Here is a 15,733-nt window from a genome sequence, read left to right on the forward strand (position 1 = left end):
TCCTTGGAGTGGGAATCAAAAGTCCCAGTTATCCCCCCACACTCTTCCTAAAGAGCCTGTGAATCAAGACAAGTTACTCCACCTCCTTGGGCCTCAGATGTCTCAGAAACTCTTGTGCACCCAAAAACATCACAAATGAGGATAGTCACTGCAGTGAGGCTTGCCATAGCAGAAAGTAAGAAATAATCTAAAGATCCACCAATAGAAAAATGGTTTAGTAAATGAGGATGCATACACACGGTGAGAGGAGCTGTGATCCTGATGTTAATTTTCCCTGGCTTTTAGGAAGAGCTGGGCCTGTAAATGTGCAGCTGGAAACGACATTTCCCAGCCTCCCTTGCAGCCACAAGAGTAGCCAATGAGTTGTAAGCAGAGTGATGGCTGCATCTTCTGGGTCACACCCTGAAAGGAAGACACTTGCCCTCCATTTCCTCTTTCCTCTTTTCCAGGGCCTGGGAAAAGCTCCCCTTTCTGAGGGTGAGGAGCTAGTTTCTGTCATGCAAATGGGGGAAACACCCTAAGAGATGACAAAGCAACAAGGGAGGAGGAGCCTGGCTCTGAGATGATGCAGTGGAGTCATCAGAGCTGCCTATCCATCTGATCACTGCCTGCTCCAACACTTACATGGAAACCACCTCCTACCTTGTGCAAGCTTCTGTAATTTGGTCTTTGTGAAAGCAGCCAAACCAACATCCCAACTAATGTTCATAACATGGGCCCATTAAAAAGAGCAAAGTAGCTTTATAAGCACCTCTACGATGTGATCTCAGGATATGCCATTTGGTGAAAATGTAAAGTTGCAAAAACACTCACACACAGTATCATTCCATTTAGGTCAAAGCATGCACAAACCCCCACACAGAGAGAAACATACAGATGTCTATGTGTCCATATGCATATGTGGAAAAGCAGAGAAAAAGCATGAAAAGGATCCATGCCAACTGACAGCAGTGGAAACCTCTAGAAAAGACACTAGGATTGTTTCGTAGACGTCGAAGTAAGAATTGTGCATTGCATCTTTGAATCTTGCATAATGAGACTGTAGTCACCTATTTCTAAGCCCCTTTCCACCATGACATCTTTTGATGCTAAGCAAGATTTTACACCACCATCCCCTAACCACCCATCATTCCTGAAGGTACCTAGGACGTCTTGATTAACCAAATTAATCTCCATTCCATCCCACCCAAGCCTTCCTCTCCCTAGTCAATGGTAACAGCTTTTTTCCCTCTCTCTATTCAACCTAATCTTCCCTTTTGTCTCTTTTCCTCTTTGTTAATCATGAGCTTGAGAAGCCTGTGATAGGCTCATCTCTGTTAGTATGAACTCAGTAATGGATGTCTCAGCTGATAATGTTTACCTACCTGCCCTATATCTCGCCTCCTTGGTGTACCTAAGCCAAGGTGCAGATCTGGCATAGAACAGGTGTAAAATACATGTTAAAGGAGAAAATACAAACAAACCTTGAAGGCATTACGCTATATGAAATAAGCCAGTCACAAAAGGACAAACATTATACAACAAATTCCACTTACATGAAGTGTCTAGAATAGGCAAATTCACAGATACAGAACATAGAACATTGGTTACCAGGGGCTGCGGGGAGAAGGGCTGGGAAGTTAGTATTAGGTTGGTACCATTACTTTCAACCTAACGCTTAATGGGTACAGAGTTTCCATTTGGAAAGATGAGGAATTTCTGGAGCTGGATGGTGGTGATGGAATCACAGCAATGTAAACGTTTTTAAAACTGCTGAGCTATACACTTAAAACGGTTAAAATTATCAATCTTATGTATATTTTGCCACAGTTTTAAAAATCAGTCCAGGTCAGGTGTGGTGTGGTGGCTCAGGCCTGTAATCCTAGCACTTTGGGAGGCCGAGGTGGGCGGACCACTTGAGGACAGAGTTTGAGACGAGCTTGGCCAACGTAGTGAAACTCCATCTCCACTAAAAATACAAACATTAGCCAGCTGTGGTGGCATGCATCTGTAATCCCAGCTACTTGGGAGGCTGAGGCACAAGGATGGCTTGAACCCAGGAGGTGGTGATTACAGTGAGCCAAGATGGTACCACTGCACTCCAGCCTGGGTAACAGAGTGAGACTCTCTCCCAGAAGAAAAAAATAATGAAAATTAAAATCAGTCCAAAAGTCAACGAATAGAAGAGGGAAGGGAGGGAGGGCAGCAGGCCTGTGCTGGACGGCGCTCTGTGGGAGAGGGTGCTTCCTGGTACCCTTCGGAAAATTCCCAGAACACTTCACCTTCTGCCTCCAAATTCTTAGTTCTGAAAAATTCCTTCCAAGCCACACTTTACAGATAATATGCCTTTTGCAAATTGAAGGTTTGTAGCAACTGTGTGTCCACTAAGTCTGTTGACGCCATTTTTCCAACAGCATGTGCTTGCTTCCTGATTCTGTGTCACAATTTAATAATTCTTATAATATTTCAAACTTTTCCAGTACTGTTATATCTGTTATGATAATCTGTGTTCAGTGATCTTTGATGTTACTATTGCAATTGATTTGGAGTGCCACAAATCTCACCTATGTAAGATGGTGAAGTTAATAAATGTTGTGTGTGTTCCGACTGCACCACCCACCAGCCTTTCCCCCATCTCTCTCCCTCTCCTTGGCCTCCCTATTCCTTGAGACACAAAAATATGTAAGTTAGGCCATTTAATAACCCTACAATGCCCTCTAAGTGTTCAAGTGAAAGGAAGAGCTACACATCTCTCACTTTAAATCAAAAGTTAGAAATGATTACGCTTGGTGAGGAAGGTATGTCAAAAGCTGAGATAGGCTGAAGGCTAAGCCTTTTGGGCTGAACAGTTAGCCAAGTTGTGAATGCAAAGGAAAAGGTCTTGAAGAAAGTTAAAAGTGCTACTCCAGTGAAAGAAAGTAGATAAGAAAGCATAACAGCCTTATTGCTAATATACGGATAGTTTGAGTGGTCTGGATAGGAGATCAAACCAGCCACAACATTCCCTTAAGCCACAGCTTAGTCCACAGCAAGGCCCTAATTCGTCAATTCTGTGAAGGCTGAGAGGTGAGGAAGCTGTAGAAGAAAAATTGGAAGCTAGAAGAGATACGTGCATTAGATTTAAGAAAAGAAGCCAATTTCATTACATAAAAGTACAACGTGAAGCAGGAAGTGCTGTTAGAGAAGCTGCCCCAAGCTATCCAGAAGATCTAGCTAAGATCATTGATGAATGTTGCTACACTAAACAGTAGCTTTGCAGTGTAGATGAAACATTGGAAGAAGATGCCATCTAGAAGAAGTTACGGAGGAAGAGTCAATGCCTGGCTTCCATGCTTCAAAGCACCAGCTGACCCTCTTGATAGGTGCTAATGCAACTGGTAAATTTAAGTTGAAGCCAATGCTTATTCACCATTCCAAAAATCCTAAGGTCCTTAATAATGATGCTAAATCTACTCTGCCTGTGCTCTACCAATGAACAAAGCTTGGATGACAGCACATCTGTTTACACCATGGTTTACTGAATATTTTAAGCCCACTGTTGATAGCAACTGTTCAGAAAAATATATATATTTCCTTTAAAATATTACTGCTCATTGATAATGCACCTAGTCACCCAAGGGCTTTGATAGAGATGTACAAGATGAATGTTGTTTTCATGCCTGCTAACACAACATCCATTCTACAGCCCATAGATTAAGGAATAATGTCAACTTTCAAGTCTTGTTACTTAAGAAACACATTTCATAAGGTTATAGCTGCCATAAATAGTGATTCCTGATGGAACTGGGCAAAGTACATTGAAAACCTTCTGGAAACGATTCACATTCTAGATACCATTAAGAACATCATTTGTGATTCATAGGAAGAAAAGTCAAAATATCAACATGAACAGGGGTTTGGAAGAAGTTGATTCCAACCCTCATGGATGACTTTGAGAGATTCAAGTTTTTGGTGGAGGAAGTCACTATGGATATGCTGGAAAGAGCAAGAGAACCAGAATTAGAGGTGGGGCCTGGAGATGGCTCTAAACTGCTACAGTCTCATGATCAAACTTAACAGATGAGGACTTGCTGCTAATGGAGGAGCAAAGAAAATGGTTTCTTGGGATGGAATCCACTCCTAGTGAAGACGCTGTGAACATTATTGAAATTGCAACAAAGGATTTATTATATTACACAAACTAAGTTGATAAAACAGGGGCAGGGTTGGAGATTATTGACTTCAATTTTGAAAGAAGTTCTACTGTGGATAAAATGCTACCAAGCAGCATTGTGTGCTACACAGACAACTTTCATGAAAAAAAGGCAATCGATGCAGTAAACTTCATTATTGTCTTCTTTTAAGAAATTGCCACAGTCACCACAACCTTCAGCCACCACCACCTTCATCAGAAAACAGCCATCAACATCAAGGCAAGACCTTCTCTCCACCACCAAAAAGATTACGATTCAGTGAAGGCTCAGAAGACCATTTGCTTTTTTTAGTAATAAGGTGTTTTTAATTCAAGTATATAATTTTAGGCATAATGCTGTTGCAAATATAATAGACTACAGTATACTGTAAATACAACTTTTATATATACTGGGAAATCAAAAAAATCCTGTTATTCACTTTATTGCAATATTTGCTTGATTACAATGGTCTAGAACCACACCCATGATATCTCCATATATGCCTGTATATGGGAGAAAGAGAAAACATAATCAATTAAGTGAATAATTTATGTACAAGGATGATTTAATGCAACATTAGCTCTGTTAATGAGAAATTAGAAACAACACAAATGACTAGTAAAAGGGAAATAGTTAAATAAAATAAGGCATGTCCATACCAATGGAATATCATGCAGCATTTAGAGATGCAAAATAAAACAACAAAATGCTCTCTACTTGTTTCATACTAGTGGAACTGATTTGATGATGACATCAGGCTCAACCACAGTCACCTGGGAAAGCAGTGCTCAAAATCACTGCCGAGCAGAGAGTGTCCAGATTAGAGAGTGTTCAACATTCTGCAATGTTGCTTCAACATTGCAGAAAAGCAATTTAATATGTATCACAGGTCTTAGAAGTGTTTACATTTGTTTAAGAAATAATTCTCCTTCTAGAAACTATCTTAAGAAAAAAATTGAAAAGAATCTAAATGTCCAGCTCTTAGATAATGGTACAATATGGTGCATCCATACTTTGAAATACTACGAGGCCATTAAAAGTATGTCTTTGAAGAGTTTTCTTTAATACTACAGGAAAATGCTCATAATATAATGTTGAGGATAAAAGAAATCAATACTAAAAATTACGTAGAGTACAGTATCATGAAGGAGAAAGAAAACCATCCTTAATAAAATGTGAAATAAATGTGTTCAAATGTTACTAATAGCTGCCTCTGGGTAACAATATGGTTGTGGGAGTTGTCGTTACCTTCTTTATTCCTTTTTGAACTTTACAAGTTTTATGCAAGGAGCACATATTATTATGATAATTATAAAAATAATAATATTTAAGCCCGGGCACAATGGCTCATGCCTGTAATCCCAGCACTTTGAGAGGCCGAGGTGGGCAGAACACCTGAGGTCAGGAGTTCGAGAGCAGCCAGTCCAACATGGTGAAACCCTGTCTCTACTAAAAATGCAAAAAAAAAATCAGCCAAGTGTGGTGGTGCACACCTGTAATCATAGCTACTTGGGAAGCTGAGGTTGGAGAATTGCTTGAACCCAGGAGGTGGAGGTTGCAGTGAGTGGAGATTGTGCCATTGCACTCCAGCCTGGGCAATAAGAGCGAAACTTCCGTCTCAAATAATAATAATAATAATAATAATAGTAATAATAAAACTGTGAAAATAAATCTCTAGAAAAAAAAAAACAGAATTGAACATACATTAGAAAGTGAAGATAATGAGTGTAGAATTACTTCAATAAAACCAGCTGTTGGATGGCATAATGCAGGACCCAGTTCTCAGGGTAAGATGATCTTTTTAGCTGTTGTTTTTTGTTTGTGTTTTAAATGATGGGAGAGATTTGACTTGGTTCCTAGGCATTGAGGAAAGCACCAGCAGAAAGTGATTGAAAGTGCAAGACAGGAGAGCTATGGACAAACTTGACCACAGGCTTGCAAGGCCCAATAGGCCCCTCTCAGCTCACAATGAAAATGTCCAAACTGATAAAGAAATTTCACCCCAGACACTAAAAGGAGTGGCTGCATGTTTAGGTGTGAGAATTGGTCCTGGCTACAGAGTCAACAGGACTGAAATGAAAAACACAATCATGGGCTGTTCCCACTCCACCTTTGAATCACAGCAGCTCAAAGAGTCAGGAAGAAAGTCAGAAAAGCATTTGGCTCCCCCCAACCATCGCATCTGGTTCAGGGCCCTGGGGCCACACAGACACTCTCCCTATCCCCCCTTATCCCTGTTCTCACAACTAGAAATACATCTCCCAGGACGGAGTTGCACTTGGAGTGGAAGGACGTGGTATTGCTTCAGGGGAGGGCTGATATGAAGAGGATGTGAGGACGGTTGGGGGAGGCAAAGTAGGACTCACCCCACTAGCCCTGAGTGGGAAGGGGGAAATTGGGAAGGGGTAGATCAGAGATGAAGTGATATTGTGAGAAGCCCTTGATGAATGCCCATGAGACCCTAAATTCTGGGCCAGGGTAAATTAGTAAACCAACTATGGTACATCCAAACAATGGAATGCTGCTCAGCAGTAAAAAGAACCAGATTGTTATTATTATTATTATTATTATTATTATTATTATTATTAGAGAAGGAGTCTCACTCTGTCACCCAGGCTGGAATACAGTGGTACCTCCGCTCACTGCAACTTCTGCCTCCCAGGTTCAAGCGATTCTCCTGCGTCAGTCTTCCAAGTATGTGGGATTACAGGCACCCACCACAATGCCCAGCTAATTTCTGTATTTTTAGAAGAAACGGGGTTTCACCATGTTGGCCAGGCTGGTCTCGAACTCCTGACCTCAGGTGATCTGCCTGCCTTGGCCTCCCAAAGTGCTGGGATTACAGACGTGAGCCACAATGCCCGGCCAGGACCAAATTATTGATACATAGAACAACTTGGACAAATATCAAGACATTATATGAAGTGAGAAAAGCTAGTCTCAAAAGGCTATATACTGTATGATTTCACTTATATGACATTCTGGAAACAGCAAAACTACAAGATGGAGATCAGTGGTTGCCAGGAGTTAGGGGTGGGGGTGAGGGATGAGGAGTAACTACATAAGGGGTTTTTGAAGCGTGATGGAACTGACTGTGCTCATAGTTACAAGAACCTATATGTGTGCTAAAATTCATAGAAATGTACACTAAAAGAAAAAAAAGGGCAAGTTTGGTATACGATTATTTTTTAAATAAAATGAACAATATTTCTTTAAGAGTAACCTGGATAATAGAAAACAGATTAACGGTTGCCAGGGGTTGGTGATGGAGTTGACTGCAAAGGGTCAGCGTGAGGGAATTTTGAGGGAAGGGGGTGAGAGAAACGTTCTGTATTTTGATTGTGGGGCTGATTACATAACCAAGTATTATCAAAATTCATAGAACTCTATACCAAAGAGTTCATTGTACTGTGTGTAAATTAAAAAGCAAATACGTAAATTTTTTATGCTTTAATAAAAATTTTTTAAGCCTGAGCCAGAGGCTATACATGTCAATTTATCCCTCCAGATCTAGGTTTTTATCTGTCTGTTTCTTGCAAAATGTATTTCCGAGGATGCCCTGAAGAAGAAAACTGAGCAAATGAATTAAAGTCACTAATTAAACTCAAAATAGAAGACATCTTTTGTTTTTCATTGTGCTACAGCAATACCTACTAAACAATGACTTACCCTAGGGACAGTTTTTGAAATTACAAAATCTAAAATACGTCTTGTGAGCACTAAGGCTGAAAAAAAAAAAAAAAAAAAGCTTCACCTTAAATTTCTCAACAGCAGCATAACCCGGAAGAAAATGGATCTGTGTTTTAAAGCAGTCTTGATGGGGAACAGGTTAAGGCCACAAATTCCATACCCAACAAATTTGTTTTTCCCCTGATAGGTCAACATAAAGACAGTTTCAGATGATACAAGTCTCAGAAAATATGTCAGCCACATAGCTCTCCTAGAAAAAAGTATCTTAAGACATGCTTCAGTCATCAGAGAGATGAATCAAAAATGAGGATTCAAGACAGGAGATGTAACAATACAAAACTACTAAGGACAAACATTAAAATCAATTAAATATTGAAATACTATTATCAAATTAATGCAAAAGGAAGAGAAAATGCTTCAAAGAGAAGGTATATATGTTTTTTAAATATCAGAGAAAACTGGATTGCTGAATTCTGATAAGATTAACAGATTTTAAAAGTAAATATAAATGTAAAAATTCATGGTATGATATAAACTACTGCATTCAGCAATCTAGCAAGAGAACAATCCGCTGGTTTATTAGGATTGACCTCAGGAACAAAAGAATCATTTACTATGAGGCAGTCCAATGATGTAATATGGCATTTCAATGTCAATTTTTATTTTTATGTTTTGTAGAGATAAAGTCTCACTATATTGCCCAAGCTGGTGTCAAACTCCTGGGCTCAAGTGATCTGCCCACCTTGGCCTAAAATATTTTAATTAACTTATGTTTGATAACAATTATTCAATGAATTTAAACATATTCTGAATTCAAATCTCAGAAAATTAAGAAAAAAATATATGTATAAAAATATATTTCTAACATGGCAAAGAATATCTCTCTCGGCCAAGCATGGTGGCTCACGCCTGTTATCCCCGCATTTTGGGAGGCTGAGGCAGGTAGATCACAAGGTCAAGAGATTGAGACCCTCCTTGCCAACATGGTGAAACCCCGTCTCTACTAAAAATACAAAAATTAGCCTGGCGTGGCGGCACATGCCTGTAGTCCCAGCTGCTCAGGAGGCTGAGGCAGGAGAATCACTTGAACCTGGGAGGCAGAGGTTGCAGTGACCCATTGCGCCACTGCACTCCAGCCTGGCGACAGAGTGAGACTCCGTCTCAAAACAACAACAACAACAACAACAACAAAAGAATATCTCTCTCAAACCAACTGCCAAATTATACCATTCAAATCAGCTCTAATAGTAATAACAACTACCATTTAATTAATCCCTGCTAAGTGGCAGGTGTTCAATAGGTACTATAGAGATTTGATTTAACCCTACAGCAGTGCAGTGAAGCCAATGCATTTGACAGATGAGGAAACTGAGACCAATAAGGACCACAGGACAACAATCACAGATCTTTGTAAAGAGCCTGATATGAGTGGAGGGTGTACTCAGCTCCTAAAAGGACCTCTAATTGACCTCCTACTGTGTGCCAGTCGCAGGCATTCTGGGATGACAGCAGCAGCAACCAAGACAATAGGAGCCAAGCTGGAGTGCCAGAGGGGCCATGCATGGAGACTGTTCAGCACCCAGGGAGGACTGTGTACCCAGGAGGCTTTTGGGAGCCAATAGGGGTTTCTGAGGTGCGAGTGGTGGTCAGTGTAGTTAAACAGTGGACAACATTGACAATATTTTAAAATCTCTAGTTAAATAGTAAAACGTTGTCGGGGGTGAGAATGACAGGCTCAGAGGTGCAAGTATATCAGTAAAGGTTGGTATAGTCAGGGGAGGGCACCCAGAACAGGTGGGACAGGAACTCAAGACTGGAAGGGAGACCCAGGTCGGGAGGTAGAGAGGCCGGCGTCACAGCAGTTCTCTGCAGTTCATAAACCTGAAAAGTAGAAGGAAGTGGACGGGCCATCTGTAGAGAGTGGTGCTGCCTTCATATATAGGTTGGGGCAAACGTAATTGTGGTTTTTGCCATTAAAAGTCATGGCAAATACTTTAGCACTAACCTAATACAACACTCTATAGATTTTTTTTTAATGTGGCAACAAATACAGAGCAGTGTCTTAAATTGAGCCATGTGAAATCGCCATTTGGTAGATTATAAAGCACTGGCATGTCAGCAATTGCAAATTGTTCGATCTAACAGATAGTATGATTTCTTTCTTATTTTATTTTCTAATTTTTGTATTTTAGAAACAGGGTCTTGCTATGTTGCCCAGGCTAGTCTTGAAATCCTGGCCTCAAGCAGTCCTCCTGCCTCAGTCTCGCAAGTAGCTGGGATTGCAGGCTCATTCTTGTTTTCAAAAAAGGAAAAGGCAATTGTGCATATTCATAGGCATCTATGGGATAATAGCAGGAAAGGACTGGAGTGGGGATGGAATGGGGGTGAGCTGAGGAGGTAAATTTATTTTCATTTGAACAATACACTTCTATATGGAAGAAAGGAAGAAAGAAACCAGCAGGTCTGGGAAGATGCGTTTGACCCGTCTCTTCCCAGGTAACTCTGATGATCAGCCAGGTATGGGAATCAAACCTCTGGCCTCAAGGTTCCATAATCCTCTGGCTCTAACATTATTCCATGTCGGTTGTCTTCATCTTTCTCTCTTTAACCAACTTTATCTCCAACCCAATAGGATATCCAAGTCCATATGACAGAAAAGTCTTAAAAATCCTTCTAGCACCCAATCCTCCCAGCAAGGAAGGACTGAAACCAGGGCATAAAAACATATATTTTAATGTTCAAATGTTCAAATGCTTCAAATAGATTAAGCATTTGGTTTTACTTGGATTATTATTTTTTCTACGAATATAAACCATTTTGCATTTTGGAATCCTTCTGCAAACAGAGCAGTTTGTCTTTGTGTTTGCTCATTTAAAAACAAATATTTGCCTGCCAAGCAAATACTGTCTCTTAGGATGTGCTATTAATAGGATAATTAGGCAGCCGGTAATGAAAAGGATTGCTGGTAATTATGGCAAGATTTGTTTTGGCATTTGAAGGCAGCGATGGAGGCTGGAGTGCTAAAATCTACCTTAGAGTTAATTAGTACAATTAGAACACACCTGAAAAAATAGCCCAGCTAATGAACACTTCACTTTACTTTTAAAGTGACAGCACTCAGAGCTTCCCAGGCTGCTTGGGCAGTCCCAGCCCTAGCATTTCTAATGTGACAGAGAGTCGCGAACGAAACAACTTGAATTCGCCTAACCTCCGTTTTCAAAAGCGCTTGTTCTCTGTAAGTGTTTTCCTCTTTCCTCTCCACACCACCCCTACCCATCTCACCAGTTTGAAAGCAATTTCTCCTCTATGTTCTCCTTGGAACCTCATGATAAGCCTTCGAGATGGATAAGCAAGGTTTCATTCTTTTCTCATTTTTCAGATAGGAAAGTTGAAGAGGACCAGAGATGCCCAGGGGTTGCCCAAGGACACAGATGAAGAGGTCATAGATGAGGTCAGCAGTCGCAGCCTAGGCCTTGGGAACGTTGGAGAATGATTCAGAGAAAAGCAGCTTTCTGATTCGTGTAGGGGTCCCTGTGTCTGCAAGAAATGCTGGGCTTGCCGAGTCACTCCATAAAGTGGGTCTTCAGGGCCCACCAACCTGTGGCCCTGCTTGACTTTATTGGTGGTAACATGACCTGAGCCTGAAATAACAAAAATCATCCAGTTTGGAAAACATTCTCAAACTTAGCCTTTTTTCCCTCTTTTCTGTTGGACGTCTCCTTTCTGCGGCTCATCCTCAGGAAGGTTTTCCACTGTGAGCAGGCACTGGCAGGGCAGGCTGGGCATTGATGGACCAAAGCAGACGTGTGACATTCCTGCTGGGATGCATATGGCAGCATGAGTGCTTGGGGAGATGTGTGTGTTAGCATACATGGGGACTTGAGTAGGAGGTACACACACACACACACACACACACACACACACACACACACACACATACACACACACCAGAGGGAAGACATTAGAGGAATGAAGAGAGGGAGGAAAAAGGTAGTCAATCTAAGGGAAGCTCTGCAGTGTAAGGCAGGCCATTCAATCTTTCAATTCTTAGTTTCCTTATTTTAAAAATGGGGATAGAATTGGTACCTACAAACCTATGTCGTAGGTTTGTCATTAAGGATACAGTGAGACAAAGTCCACAGCATGCCTGGCCCATCCTCATCCCTATTCTTATCACCACAATTATTATTATTATTATTATTATTGTCGTCTTTATGGATATTGTTATAAAATGTGTTTTCCCCCTGACCCTTTGCATCGCCAACACTTGAGTTATCCTCCTTCAGACCTGTTCCCTTGTTCCTGCCCCAGGGTTCTTTTCAAGGCACCACCCTGCTCACATCTGCACCAAGAAACTCCCTCTGCCTCCATGACTCCAAACTCCATGTTTTACAGTTTGGAGGTGTCATTGGGGCCCTTGGAAATCACAGAATGTGCCCTTTTGTGATAATATATCCAACATAAGAGAGTGAGTGTGTGTGTGTGTGTGTGTGTGTGTGTGTGTGTGTGTGTGTAGGTTGGTGGGACAATGAGGAAAGGAGGTCTGAAAAATCCGGGGAGACCACACCTCTCTTGGATTCATGAACCCTGTTCTCTATACAAGGCAAATACTAATACACAAGTCAGAAGAAAGCAGGAGACTCAGGCCTGAGATTATTGACTATCTCTTCCTGCACTGAACCTTCGAAAACCTTTGTCTTCAATTGCAAACAATAATAATAGTCACCAATGCACCAGATGCCATGCTATGCACTTTCAAACATGGTATTTAATCTCCACAGTAACCCCAGGAGGCAGGTCTCATCATCTTATTAAGAATGAGGAAATTGGGGCCCAGAGTGGTTAGGTAACATGTCCTAGGCCTCACATCCAGGATCAAAGCTGACCTGACTGGCCCTAAGCTCAGATTCTTTCCATTGTCCATGGCTCAAAATCTCCTGCTGAGAACTCAAGGACTTGGGGCCATGACAGGCACATTATTGGAAACTGTTAAACCTCTTGATCACCCGATGACCATTAACACTAGGAATCACGGGAACAGAACTTGCATTTGTGAACTGAACTCAAAGAAGAAAACCTCTCACATAAAAACTGAAACCGATGTCCCCCACAGTAGCTGGATTTGCACTGATTAATTAGAAAATTGCATTTATATAACCCTTTAATCTGTATTTATGTGTTGCTAAGGATGCAGCGAGCTGGACAGGGAATTACATCCAGATTAGCCTTGATCCATAAGCAGCCTGGATTGGAGCTGCTTTCTGTACTGAAAGGAGAGAATCAAAAGGATTTGGGACAGGGATCCTCAATGAAGACTCGCTCTCTCTCTCTCTCCTTCCTTGGACTCAAGGAGTCTGAGACTTTCCAGGGCTACCCAAGGAATCCTGCCTGGTCTGCTTGGTCAAAATAAGGGGTAAGATTACCCAAAGAGCTAATTTCCAACTGAGTGTGGCACTTGGTTTCCTAAACAAAATTGGTTTTATTCTCCTCAACATGTGTTCAGCAAGATTAAAGATCCATCAACTGCACAGCTTAATATGAGCTACGCTGGAAGCAGCCCGTGTTCTCCTGGAGTAGGGGTAGGAAAGAGGGAGGGGGCAGAGCCTGAAATCCTGTTTACTGAATCAGAAAGACCATTAATGGATAGAGGGTATTGGAGTAGGGATGGCAATGCTTTGTGATATTTCAGGGAAAGAGATTTGGTCACACACACACACACACACAAAACACACACAATGTTTTAAAGTATTTCCGTTTTGTCTTTTTTTTCTTTTTTTTTTTAAGTTGGATTAACAGATAAGCATGGGTGGGGGAGATGTGGCTGGGAGTGTCAGTTCGATTCTTCAGCATGAAAGGCAGTTTGACTCTGGAGCCATGTGGGTGTGAGACTCAATGAACAATGCTCGGTCCAGGCTGCCAGGTGGGCCAAGTGGGGCCAAGTTGAGTCTGGAGGTGAAGGAGGGGGAGAGACAACAAGGCTGGAGTTTGACTTAGGGCAGGGAGACACTTGCTATTCCCATCATTGTCAGGAAGTTCAATTTCATTGAGTCTAGTATGGCTGAACGTTGTTGACCTTGGCCAGTCTGTTGCCCTACCTGGCCTCTCCTACATCAGTTATAATGGAGTAGACTGAATGACTGAGGAAGCTTTTTCCAGCTCTAATATTCTGCTTTTATGACCATCTCTATGGATGTCAGAGCCAATCAAAGCAGCATTTTCCACATCTCTCTAATACTACCTAGCAGTGGTACAGCATTGTGGCTTAAAAGTGCAGGTTCCACAGTCAGCCTGCTGGAGTGAGATCCATCCTGGCTCTACTGCTTATGGGTCCCACGGCCTTGGACAAGCCCTTTAACCTTTCTTTGCTTTGTTGTCCTCCTCTGTAATATTGCAGTGACAGTGACAGCATCTATATGACAGAGCTGATGTGAGAACTAGATGAGTGAATATGTGCAAAGCTGCTAGAACAGTCCCTGAAGACCAGCAGGTATTTCATAATGGTAGGTCGAATTATATTCACCCTTCTTCCTGCAAACCACAGCACCCTCACCACCGGGTATGACTCATCTGGGCCTCAGAACACATACTTTGGACAGCTCCTGGGTTGTCCTTCAACCTGACATGTGTATGGACCGTGCTCCTGGAGCACACAGCAGGCTCTCACAAAGGAGGTGAGTGAGCCATTGGCAGCCTCTGCTTCATAAGCTGCATCTCAGTTTCTATCGTGGGATAGATAGACCTCACTAGCTCTGGTCTGGTCCTAGATGTAAACAAAAACCAAATGTCTTTCCTCACTCAGCATTCTTGATCGCATTCATACTCTCCCTTACTTTGGATATTTTGCCAAGAAAGTGCACATTCTCTTATTTCCAAGGGGCCCAATGGCACCTCCAAATTGTAAAACAACCCGCACTTTCATGGAAGCAGAGTGTCTTGCGGCAGATGTGAGCAGGTCGGTGCTTCAGAAAGAGACCCAGGGCAGGGGCAAGGAATGGGTCTCTGCTCCACCTGACTTTCCTTGCTGGGCCTCCCTGCCCCCATCTGTGAAATCAGGGCATGACATTCAATTGATGTGTCCCTCCGTGTGTTCACGGGGACACTGGTCCCAAAAACACTGTCAGAGGAAAAAATGGCCCAAAAAATTGGGGAAATGTGGCTGCTATATCCCCTTACTGATAACAAGCAACATATTGAAGGCTCTGAGAGGCCCTGCAGTTTAAAAACAAAATTACTGAGTTTCACGTTAGCCTGGGGTTTCTAAGAGTGTCTACCAGTAGAGTCCTCCCTTCCTGTAACTTCTCATTGGCCTCCTATGGAACTGGATGGCAATCTCTCATCACTTCCAATTCCAACGGACTGTGTCTCCTCCCCCAGGAAACAATAAATAAACTTGTAAGATTCCGTCATCCCAAGAAGAAGTAGTTCAGTGTCCTCATTTCTTGGCCTGCAGGAGAAAGAAGAGAAGAGAAAACCAGAACCATGTGGCCAGCTTTACACACAGTCAGAAAAGGAACCCGTGACTCCCCGACCCAGGGCAGCAGGGACAGAGGTGAAAGGCTGTCTAAAGAAGATTCAGGAAGCCCAGCATGAGCCGCCTGACATAAATAAATAAATCAGGAGACCACCCTGCAAAGCAGGTTGTATTGCATTATTTGAGCAAGGCTGCTAGACATCTGGACGTTTCTGTTAGCCCCCATCCCTCCTGTTGCCATAAATTTAAGCTAATCCTATGGGGCCCAGGATCATAAGAATAATCCTCACATCTGTGTGGGCTTTTCAGCTTTCAAAAGCTCATTCACAGAATTATCTCATTAGTTCCACTCAATGCCGATGGGAGGGACTCAGGATGATCATCGCCATTTGGCAGATAAATGTTAAAACCCAGAGAAGGA

The 15,733-nt window shown here is 42.0% G+C and overlaps 1 long non-coding RNA gene across 1 annotated transcript; it reads left to right on the forward strand.

Annotated features, from left to right (window-relative positions):
• The first annotated feature begins 14,177 nt into the window (after positions 1-14,177).
• LOC123574369 (uncharacterized) lies at positions 14,178-15,474 on the forward strand. The gene is made up of 2 exons (XR_006699221.2): positions 14,178-14,341; positions 15,292-15,474. It is a non-coding gene; the product is annotated as an uncharacterized lncRNA (long non-coding RNA).
• Positions 15,475-15,733: the final 259 nt, after the last annotated feature.

The sequence above is a fragment of the Macaca fascicularis genome, chromosome 7 (assembly GCF_037993035.2).
Source record: "Macaca fascicularis isolate 582-1 chromosome 7, T2T-MFA8v1.1".
NCBI lineage: Eukaryota > Metazoa > Chordata > Mammalia > Primates > Cercopithecidae > Macaca > Macaca fascicularis.